This window comes from Staurois parvus, unplaced genomic scaffold (assembly GCF_062004578.1).
Source record: "Staurois parvus isolate SC_StPar_1 unplaced genomic scaffold, SC_StPar_1.0 ptg000522l, whole genome shotgun sequence".
NCBI lineage: Eukaryota > Metazoa > Chordata > Amphibia > Anura > Ranidae > Staurois > Staurois parvus.
Genome location: NW_028318318.1, coordinates 395,952 through 408,166, shown reverse-complemented (window position 1 = coordinate 408,166; position 12,215 = coordinate 395,952). Strand labels below are relative to the sequence as shown.

The following is a 12,215-nucleotide window of genomic DNA, read 5'->3' as shown; positions in this document are numbered from 1 at the left end:
AATGTGGGAACGACTGTCCTGGATACCCCCTATTCATCAAGACCCTGCCATCAATAGCCAAGCCAATAAAGCCAGAAACTGTAAAGAAGGATGGCAAATTGAACCCTGAAGAAGTAGGTCTGGGCAAGTTGGAAGTGTCCACGGCCCATCCACCACCAGGTTTACTATTTAGGAATACCAAGCCCTCCTAGGCCATGCTGTAGTGACCTGAACAACAGGGGTGTTCTCCATCTTGATTCTGTGCACTCAGTGTGGAAGAAGCAGCATCGGAGGAAAGGCGTGTCAGAGAGAACTGATCCCAAGGCATCACCAACGTGTCCGTTGCAAACACCGGTGAATCCCTGGTCCTGGACACAAATTTCCTTAGCTTCACAGTGAACTGGGAAGCCACCAGATACATATCCGCTTTCCCAAACGCTGGCAAAGCTCCCTGAAAACCTCCAGATGGAGGGACCATTTCCTGGAGCCAACCTCCGACAGCTGAGAAAATTCACCTGCCAATATTCCACTCCTGGAATGTGCACTGCAGATAAAGTGGGAACATGAACATCTATCCAGGACAAGATGAGATTCACCTCTTCCTGAGCTGCCCGATTCCTGAATTCTCACCGGAAGGCCCTGTAATAGATCTATACAATGCAGAAGCACCAAGCTAATTACCCATAGCTCCAATACATTGATGGACAATGATCTTTCCTGTGGGGACCATGTCCCCTGATGATTCAACACACCTCCCCATCCTGACAGACTAGTATCTGTCGAGACCACTTTCCAAGAAGTGGGAAGAAACAATTTCTCTGTCTCCAATGACCACGGCAACATCCACCAATGCAGTGACCGCAAGGACACTGGAATGCAGACATATCCATGAGTACAAAGATTGCGATCTCCTGTCCCAAGCTGACAATATTCAGCTGCAGAGGTCTGGAGTGAAGTTGAGTGAAAGGGACTGCCTCAAAGGAGGCCACCATGTTCCCTAGACCCCTCATACGAAATCAAATTGAGAGATTCTTCCGTTGAAGCTACCTACCAAATTGAAGCTACCTGCCATCTCAGGGACACATTTTTCTGGAGGAAAAAAAAAACTCTTGTCAGAACTGTATCCAAGGTCAGGCCCAAGTACTCCAGTCTCATGGTTGGAAGCAACACTGATTTCAGACGGTTGAGGATCCAACCAAACTTCTCCATTGTCTGAACCTTGAGGTCCACATTGTGTTGTTGCTTCAGCAACAACTGTTCTCTGACCAGCAGGTCATCCAGGTATCCAAGGACAGACATCCATTGGATCCTTAAGAGCCAAATGGCCACATGTCATAAATTGATAATGTTGGTCTTCTATAGAAAACCAGAGGAAGAAATAAGGACATGCAGATAAGTATCCTTTATGTCAATGGATGCTTGAAAATCTACCGACTGTAGAACAGCAACTACCGTTCGTACTGACTCCATTCAAAAACCCTTCTCTTGACGGAACTTGTTCCGCCCCTGCAAGTCCACACTGCCATCTGGCTTGGGAATAGTGAAGAGATTTGTATTAAACCCCATAAATCTCTTGACCTGGGAACCAGCCTGATTACCCCCTGCAATTGAAGCTGATGAAGAGCCATAAAAAGCAGAGATCTTTTCTGCAGATTTGCAGAGACATTTGAACGCATGAAACAGGGAGGCAGGAATTCCCAGAAATAACTGCCTCTCGAACCCACTCATCTGCTATCACCATCAATTTAGGGGTACACTTTTTTCTGAAATTGGTCCTGAGGCTTTTCCCTAGAGGATGAGCCCTATGACCAACGGAATCCCTGCTCAGAGGAAACTTCTGGAGAATGGTAAAATAGAATAGAATGCACATAAAACAAAATGACTCATACAAACGTATAAGTGACTAATGAATGCCACCAGTGAATACAACAAGCCATTCTTTCACAGTTCATAAAGTGAGTTGATCCGCTAAGGGATCCATAGTGGAACAAAAATTGAATAGATAATGTGTAGATAAAGAAACACCAGTGAAAAAGTCCTGACGGGACTTCAATATTTATGAACTATAATTAAAATAAAAGGTGAATCCCTAAATGTGGGATCAATATTCACACTAAAAGTAATGGTGACCACAAAGGCTTAAATTAGCCACAATTAGTGAAAAATATGGAATCACTGAATATGGGATCAAATATATCACATAATTGTGACAAGTGCAGTGATAATGATAATCAATATAAAAAGTGAAGCCCTAAATGTGGGATCAATAAATACATTATTAATAGTGACCATAAATTAGCCAAAAAATAGTGAAAAAAAATCAGTGAATCCCTCTATGTGGGATTAAATATACAGTGAGGAACATAAGTATTTGAACACCCTTCACTTTTGCAAGTTCTCCCACTTAGAAATCATGGAGGGGTCTGAAATTCACATTGTAGGTGTATTCCCACTCTGAGAGACTATTTATCAGATCCCTCGCATGGGGCTTTTAGTTATAAACATGCGTAGAGTGCTTTGAGCTGGTTTGCAGAATTACCCTGCAAACAGTTGTACATAGGCATTCCGTTCCACAGAAAACACTTGTTTGGGGCAGAATTAGACTTGTATATTCAGAACATTTCAGGAGATAAGAATTCCCTTCTTCCCCTGATGAAAAAGGGTATGCGTCCAGCTCGTAGGGCAGCGATGACCCATTCTTCAGAAGACAAACAATAGTAACCTCCTGCGCTACTCAAAAAATGGACTAATCACAATTATGGGGAGGAGGCTGCTGACACCCAACCATATACCAAATGGATAATGTGCAAAATATAAAGTGAATTGGTGCAGTGCTACCCCAACACTACACTACTCCCTCACTGTCTTATCCCAAAAATAGATGAAAAAAACCAATAAATGATGTACAATAAATACGTAAAATAGAATGCACATAAAACAGTGGGAATCATCCAAAATGACTCATTCAAACGTATAAGTGACTAATGAATGCCACCAGTGCAGTTCAGTGAATACAACAAGCCATTCTTTCACAGTTCATAAGGTGAGCTGATCAGCTAAGGGATCCATAGTGGAACAAAAATTGAATGGATAAAGTGTAGATAAAGAAACGCCAGTGAAAGAAAAAGTCCTGATGGGACTTCAATATGTATGAAGCTCCATAGAAAAAACAGCGCTGTGGTGGTAGTAATATATAAACTCCACTAGGGGGAGTACATTTATTGGAATAAGCAATGGAACATAAAAACACTTGAGCCTGTGGCTTGAAGGAAGTGTCTGGGTCAGGTGGACGGCCCATCCGCTCGGGGATGATGTGCAGTGGTGATGAATGGAGTTGAGCCTGTCAGATGCAAGGACCACGTGATTTCAGAGTCCTGGGATGATGTCACCGCGATAGCCAGGAGACCGAGGGGAAGCCCAGCATACTGCCGCAAGCAGGGGAGGTATGGCCGGTTACCACGACGACATGTTTCGCACACGTGCTTTCCCAAGTCCATAAACGGCTGAGTTGCCCCCTCACCTCCTTGAAGCAACCCAAAAGGCCAAAACGCCTGTTAGAAAACAAGAATGACCATCCACAGCCTGGTCCACCCTTCCCCTGTGAAGGGGATACCACTGTTGTGGACCGATACTATCCAAGAAGGGTGGACCAGGCCGTGGATGGTCATTCTTGTTTTCTAACAGGCATTTTGGCCCTTTGGGTCGCCTCAAGGAGATGAGGGGGCAATTCAGCCATTTATGGATTATTTCCTTCTGGTTGTCATGTCAATATATCTATATCACCTGCACCTTCTGAGTCATTGTATTATTTGGTGTTTTTCTACGCACCATTGAACTTTATTTTTCTGGACAATTTGTATGTGACACTGGAACAGTGGTTTTTGAATATCACGTTTTGTTGTGATACCACACATTTATGTTTGATTTTATTTATTCATTTATTTTTTTGGTCTTATAATCACTGCTTTTGTCACTTTAGTGTGATACAGTGAGGAACAGAAGTATTTTAACACCCTGTGATTTTGCAAGTTCTCCCACTCAGAAATCATGGAGGGGTCTGAAATTCACATTGTAGGTGCATTCCCACTCTGAGAGACAGACTTTAAAAAAAAATTCAGGAAATCACATTGTATGATTTTTAAAGAATTTATTTGTCTTGCACTGCTGAACATAAGTATTTGAACACCTAAGAAACAGCAAGAATTCTGGCTCTCAAAGACCTGTTACCGTGCCTTTAAAAAGTCCACCTCTACTCCACTCATTAATCTAACTTAGTAGCACCTGTCTGAGCTCTTTAAAGACACCTGTCCACCCTGCAGTCAGTCAGATGCCAACTACTACTTTTTTGATCAGTGTAGCCCCAGCAGTGCCACCTGTCAGTGTCCATCAGTGCCGTCAGTGCTCAGTGCCACGTGCCAGTGCCCATCAGTGCCACATCAATGCCACATATCAGTGCCCATCTGAGCTGCCTTTCAGTGTCACCCATCAATGCCAATCAGTGCCGCCTATCAGTGCCGCCTATCAGTGCCAGCCAGTGCTGCCTATCAGTGCTAGTCAGTACCACCTACCAGTGCCAGTCAGTGCCGCCTAACAGTGCCAGTCAGAGCCGCCTATCAGTGCCATATATCAGTGTTGCCTTTCAGTGCCCATCAGTGATGCAGGTCAATACCCATCAGTGCCACCTACCAGTGCCTACTCATCAGTGCCACCTATCAGTGTCCATCAGTGCAGCCTATCAGTGCCCATCACTGCAGCCTCATTAGCGCACATCAGTAAAGGAGAAAAATCACTTATTTACAAAATTTTATAACAAAAACTAAGAAAAAACTTTTTTTTTCAAAATTTTCAGTGGTTTTTGGTTTGTTTAAGAAAAAATAAAAAACCCAGAGTTGATTAAATACCACCAAAATAAAGCTCTGTCACAAAAAAATGATACAAATTTCATATGGGTACAGTGTTACATGACCGCGCAGTTGTCATTCAAAGTGCAACAGCGCTGAAAGCTGGAAATTGGCCTGGGCAGGAAGGGGGTATAAGTGCCCTGTAGGCTTGTGGTTAAAGGTAAATAAGTCCTCTCAGATTCAGAAATTGATACACAAATATATATTGACTACTCATGAACAGAAACAGTTTTTTAATTCAGTCACTCAACATTACAAATAATGGTGTGTGAAATGCTATATGGATGTGTAAAGAGACTGAATAGACACTTATTTATTTACAGTATACCTAGTACTTCTGCAAGAACCCTGGACACTGTTACCTTGTATTGGTTACATATAGTTGCCTGTACATAGTTGTTAAGGTTGCACAAAAACACCAGTCCATCCAGGGGAGAGGGAGAGGGAGAGGGAGAGAGTGAGTGAGTGAGTGAGTGAGTGAGTGAGTGAGTGAGTGTGTGTGTGTGTGTGTGTGTGTGTGTGTGTGTGTGTGTGTGTGTGTGTCCATGGGAAAAAAATAAAAATTCCCCTGTATACTATGTTCGCTATGATGCCTGTTTTTTTTTCTTCAATTATCAATACCTCCCGCTGACACCACTGATTGTGGAAGGAAGTTCCACATCCTTGCTGCCCTGATAGTAAAAAAAAAAAACCCTAAATAGTATAAGGGTAAACTGTTTCTCCTCCAATTTCACTGAGTGACCCAGTGATTTCTCACTCCCTGAGACTGAATAGTTTATTCCCTACGCTAATCATTATTGAGGTATTTGTGTATCGCTATCATATCTCCTCTCAAGTGTATCTTCTCCAGGGACAATAAGTTTAATGCTTGTAGCCGTTCCTCATAATGGAGGTGTTCCAGTCCCCTTATTAACTTTGTTGTCCTTCTCTGGACTCTCTCCAGTTCCAGCACATCCTTCCAGAGGGCTGGTGGCCAGAACTGGATGGCATACTCAATGTGTGGTCGTACCAGAGCTTTATAAAGTGGCAGGATTATAGTTTTATCTCTTGAGTAAATCCCATTTTTATTGCATGCTAGTATTCTGATAGCTTTGCTTGCTGCAGCTTGGCATTGCATGCCGTTGTTGAGTCTGTCATCTACTAGGACCCCCAGATGTTTTTCCATCCAGGCTTCCCCCAGAGGTTCTCTCCCTAGCAAGTAACTTGCGTTCATGTTTTTAGCCCCATTTGCCATGTATTTGCCGCTCCCCCCCTTATTGTATTGAGGCATTCTAAGTAGAGATGAGCGAAGTGTTCAAAAATTCGATTCGGCTGATTCGGCGAATTCGAGGAATAAATTCGATTCGAGGCGAATATATTCGCTGCGAATTTAACTTTAAAAAGGGTGTTACTAGGCTTCAGAGAGCCTTTATATTAGTGCAGAACACTGTACCTTTAATTTAAATGCCCTTGGAGTCTGCTGGGGAAGAGAAATAATACTGTCAGTCAGTATGACATGCAGATGAGTGCCGTCGATCTTAGAATCACCGCACACTTCACTCATTTGGGCAGTCACGGGGCCAAAACCAGAGTGTGGAGCCACAGCGTGGAGGCAGCAGCAATGGGAGGCCATACAGCACCCTATGACAAAATGGAACCCACCAGCAGTGTGAGGAGACCTGAAAGTGGCACATGGCAGAGTGTGGCGATGGAGACAGCAGCAATGGGAGGCCGTACAGGGACCCATGAGACACTCTGGACCTGGCAGCAGCATGAGTAGGCGGGACAGGGGCCCATGACAGATTACGGGCCTGGCAGCAGCATGAGGAGTCGGAACGGGGGCCCATGGCAGATTACGGGCCTGGCAGCAGCAATGGGAGGCCCGTAATCTGCCAGCACCCTATGACAAAATGGAACCCACCAGCAGTGTGAGGAGACCTGAAAGTGGCACATGGCAGAGTGTGGCGATGGAGACAGCAGCAATGGGAGGACGTACAGGGACCCATGAGACACTCTGGACCTGGCAGCAGCATGAGGAGGCGGTACAGGGGCCCATGGCAGATTACGGGCCTGACAGCAGCAATGGGAGGCCCGTAATCTGCCAGCACCCTATGACAAAATGGAACCCACCAGCAGTGTGAGGAGACCTGAAAGTGGCAAATGGCAGAGTGTGGCGATGGAGACAGCAGCAATGGGAGGCCGTACAGGGACCCATGAGACACTCTGGACCTGGCAGCAGCATGAGGAGGCGGTACAGGGGCCCATGGCAGATTACGGGCCTGGCAGCAGCATGAGGAGTCGGTACAGGGGCCCATGGCAGATTACGGGCCTGGCAGCAGCAATGGGAGGCCCGTAGTCTGCCAGCACCCTATGACAAAATGGAACCCACCAGCAGTGTGAGGAGACCTGAAAGTGGCACATGGCAGAGTGTGGCGATGGAGACAGCAGCAATGGGAGGCCGTACAGGGACCCATGAGACACTCTGGACCTGGCAGCAGCATGAGGAGGCGGTACAGGGGCCCATGGCAGATTACGGGCCTGGCGGAAGCAATGGGAGGCCCGTAATCTGCCAGCACCCTATGACAAAATGGAACCCACCAGCAGTGTGAGGAGATCTGAAAGTGGCACATGGCAGAGTGTGGCGATGGAGACAGCAGCAATGGGAGGCCGTACAGGGACCCATGAGACACTCTGGACCTGGCAGCAGCATGAGGAGGCGGTACAGGGGCCCATGGCAGATTACGGGCCTGGCAGCAGCAATGGGAGGCCCGTAATCTGCCAGCACCCTATGACAAAATGGAACCCACCAGCAGTGTGAGGAGACCTGAAAGTGGCAAATGGCAGAGTGTGGCGATGGAGACAGCAGCAATGGGAGGCCGTACAGGGACCCATGAGACACTCTGGACCTGGCAGCAGCATGAGGAGGCGGTACAGGGGCCCATGGCAGATTACGGGCCTGGCAGCAGCAATGGGAGGCCCGTAATCTGCCAGCACCCTATGACAAAATGGAACCCACCAGCAGTGTGAGGAGACCTGAAAGTGGCACATGGCAGAGTGTGGCGATGGAGACAGCAGCAATGGGAGGCCGTACAGGGACCCATGACACACTCTGGACCTGGCAGCAGCATGAGGAGGCGGTACAGGGGCCCATGGCAGATTACGGGCCTGGCAGCAGCAATGGGAGGCCCGTAATCTGCCAGCACCCTATGACAAAATGGAACCCACCAGCAGTGTGAGGAGACCTGAAAGTGGCACATGGCAGAGTGTGGCGATGGAGACAGCAGCAATGGGAGGCCGTACAGGGACCCATGACACACTCTGGACCTGGCAGCAGCAAGAGGAGGCGGTACAGGGGCCCATGGCAGAGTGGCGAAGCATAAGCAGCTTAAATTGAAGGCCATACAGAGGCCTATGTTAAAAATAATAACATGTTTGGGGCATGATTCATGGCGGATTTAGTCAGTTGTGTCAGGAACTGGTGGTTTGAAATCCAGACTAATCCACGCCTGATTCATTTTCACAAACGTGAGTCTCTCCACACTTTGGGTGGACAGTCGTGTCCTCCGCGGAGTTACAATACCTCCTGAGGAGACCTGAAAGTGGCACATGGCAGAGTGTGGCGATGGAGACAGCAGCAATGGGAGGCCGTACAGGGACCCATGAGACACTCTGGACCTGGCAGCAGCATGAGTAGGCGGGACAGGGGCCCATGACAGATTACGGGCCTGGCAGCAGCATGAGGAGTCGGAACGGGGGCCCATGGCAGATTACGGGCCTGGCAGCAGCAATGGGAGGCCCGTAATCTGCCAGCACCCTATGACAAAATGGAACCCACCAGCAGTGTGAGGAGACCTGAAAGTGGCACATGGCAGAGTGTGGCGATGGAGACAGCAGCAATGGGAGGACGTACAGGGACCCATGAGACACTCTGGACCTGGCAGCAGCATGAGGAGGCGGTACAGGGGCCCATGGCAGATTACGGGCCTGACAGCAGCAATGGGAGGCCCGTAATCTGCCAGCACCCTATGACAAAATGGAACCCACCAGCAGTGTGAGGAGACCTGAAAGTGGCAAATGGCAGAGTGTGGCGATGGAGACAGCAGCAATGGGAGGCCGTACAGGGACCCATGAGACACTCTGGACCTGGCAGCAGCATGAGGAGGCGGTACAGGGGCCCATGGCAGATTACGGGCCTGGCAGCAGCATGAGGAGTCGGTACAGGGGCCCATGGCAGATTACGGGCCTGGCAGCAGCAATGGGAGGCCCGTAGTCTGCCAGCACCCTATGACAAAATGGAACCCACCAGCAGTGTGAGGAGACCTGAAAGTGGCACATGGCAGAGTGTGGCGATGGAGACAGCAGCAATGGGAGGCCGTACAGGGACCCATGACACACTCTGGACCTGGCAGCAGCATGAGGAGGCGGTACAGGGGCCCATGGCAGATTACGGGCCTGGCAGCAGCAATGGGAGGCCCGTAATCTGCCAGCACCCTATGACAAAATGGAACCCACCAGCAGTGTGAGGAGACCTGAAAGTGGCACATGGCAGAGTGTGGCGATGGAGACAGCAGCAATGGGAGGCCGTACAGGGACCCATGACACACTCTGGACCTGGCAGCAGCAAGAGGAGGCGGTACAGGGGCCCATGGCAGAGTGGCGAAGCATAAGCAGCTTAAATTGAAGGCCATACAGAGGCCTATGTTAAAAATAATAACATGTTTGGGGCATGATTCATGGCGGATTTAGTCAGTTGTGTCAGGAACTGGTGGTTTGAAATCCAGACTAATCCACGCCTGATTCATTTTCACAAACGTGAGTCTCTCCACACTTTGGGTGGACAGTCGTGTCCTCCGCGGAGTTACAATACCTCCTGCCGCACTAAACACGCGCTCCGATGCCACGCTACTGGCCGGGCATGACAGCCTTTCAAGGGCAAATTCAGCTAGTTGGGGCCAAAGGTCAAGTTTCGTTGCCCAGTAGTCAAGGGGATTGTCTACCTCGGTTGGCAGGGTGCTGTCCAAGTAGGCCCAAGCCTGTTGTTTGAGGTCCTGCTCCAGGTCCACCTGATGCTGCTGCTGCTGCGGCTGGTTAGCAGTTTCCTCACTGTGCTGGTGAAGAAAGCTACTCATCATCGACTGCAGACTGAGGCAGCCGCTGCTGGTGGAGCTGCCACTGCTCCTACCACCCCACCCCTCCCCTGCTGCCATGGCAACGGAACGCGAGCGCACAGGGCCCACAGTGTCTGAGGATGGACGTTGGCGCAGAAAGGCAGAGACCAACTGACTACATAGGTGGTTTTTATAGTACGTTATTTTGGCCTCCCTCTCAGCAGGTGTGAAAAAGGCCACCTTTGTTGAACGGTAGCGAGGGTCCAACAAGGTGGACAGCCAAAAGTCATCCCTCTGTCTGATGGTTATTATTTGGCTGTCGCTACGCAAGCAACCGAGCATGCTATGGGCCATTTGTGCCAAGGAATGCGAGGGACTCCCTGCCTCCATCTCCACAGCATACTGCCACGGTGCGTCTGGGTCCTCTGTCTCCTCCTCCTCCTCCTCCTCTACCAGATGCTCCTGCTCCTCCACTCCTGTCCGCTGAGTGGAAAAACCACCCATTTCACTCAATAATTCCTGAGCACCAATGTCCTCCTCTACCTCCTCCTCTTCTTCCTGTCCTGCCCCCACAGGGGTCATGTGGCTTTGAGATCTGTGCACCACGTCTACCGCACCCTGACCAGCCATTGTTAACAGCATTTGTTCCAGGACGTGCAACAGAGGAATGACGTCGTTCATCCCATAGTCCTGCCGACTCACGAATAGCGTGGCCTCCTCAAAGGGCCTGAGCAAGAGGCAGGTGTCACGCATGAGCTGCCAATGGCTGACATCTAAGTTACACAGGGGAGTACCTTTATCCGCTTGTAACATCAGGAAATCGGTGATGGCCTTTCGCTGTTCGTAAAGGCGGTTAACATATGTAGGGTTGAATTCCACCTTGTTGCAACGTCACAGCATGAGGAGTCGGTACGGGGGCCCATGACAGATTACGGGCCTGGCAGCAGCATGAGGAGGCGGTACGGGGGCCCATGGCAGATTACGGGCCTGGCAGCAGCAATGGGAGGCCCGTAATCTGCCAGCACCCTATGACAAAATGGAAACCAACAGCAGTGTGAGGAGACCTGAAAGTGGCACATGGCAGAGTGTGGCGATGGAGACAGCAGCAATGGGAGGCCGTACAGGGACCCATGACAGATTACGGGCCTGGCAGCAGCATGAGGAGGCGGTACAGGGGCCCATGACAGATTACGGGCCTGGCAGCAGCAATGGGAGGCCTGTAATCTTCCAGCACCCTATGACAAAATGGAACCCACCAGCAGTGTGAGGAGACCTGAAAGTGGCACATGGCAGAGTGTGGCGATGGAGACAGCAGCAATGGGAGGCCGTACAGGGACCCATGAGACACTCTGGACCTGGCAGCAGCATGAGGAGGCGGTACGGGGGCCCATGGCAGATTACGGGCCTGGCAGCAGCAATGGGAGGCCCGTAATCTGCCAGCACCCTATGACAAAATGGAACCCACCAGCAGTGTGAGAGGAACTGAAAGTGGCACATGGCAGAGTGTGGCGATGGAGACAGCAGCAATGGGAGGCCGTACAGGGACCCATGAGACACTCTGGACCTGGCAGCAGCATGAGGAGTCGGTACGGGGGCCCATGACAGATTACGGGCCTGGCAGCAGCAATGGGAGGCCCGTAATCTGCCAGCACCCTATGACAAAATGGAAACCAACAGCAGTGTGAGGAGACCTGAAAGTGGCACATGGCAGAGTGTGGCGATGGAGACAGCAGCAATGGGAGGCCGAACAGGGACCCATGACAGATTACGGGCCTGGCAGCAGCATGAGGAAGCGGTACAGGGGCCCATGACAGATTACGGGCCTGGCAGCAGCAATGGGAGGCCCGTAATCTGCCAGCACCCTATGACAAAATGGAACCCACCAGCAGTGTGAGGAGACCTGAAAGTGGCACATGGCAGAGTGTGGCGATGGAGACAGCAGCAATGGGAGGCCGTACAGGGACCCATGAGACACTCTGGACCTGGCAGCAGCATGAGGAGTCGGTACGGGGGCCCATGGCAGATTACGGGCCTGGCAGCAGCAATGGGAGGCCCGTAATCTGCCAGCACCCTATGACAAAATGGAACCCACCAGCAGTGTGAGGAGACCTGAAAGTGGCACATGGCAGAGTGTGGCGATGGAGACAGCAGCAATGGGAGGCCGTACAGGGACCCATGAGACACTCTGGACCTGGCAGCAGCATGAGGAGGCGGTACGGGGGCCCATGGCAGATTACGGGCCTGGCAG

General features: G+C 50.0%; 1 protein-coding gene across 8 annotated transcripts in view; it reads right to left on the bottom strand.

Annotated features, from left to right (window-relative positions):
- PMS1 (PMS1 homolog 1, mismatch repair system component) overlaps positions 1 to 12,215 on the bottom strand; it is a 438,300-nt gene that overhangs the window by 223,996 nt on the left and 202,089 nt on the right. The gene's annotated exons all lie outside the window — the stretch shown is intronic.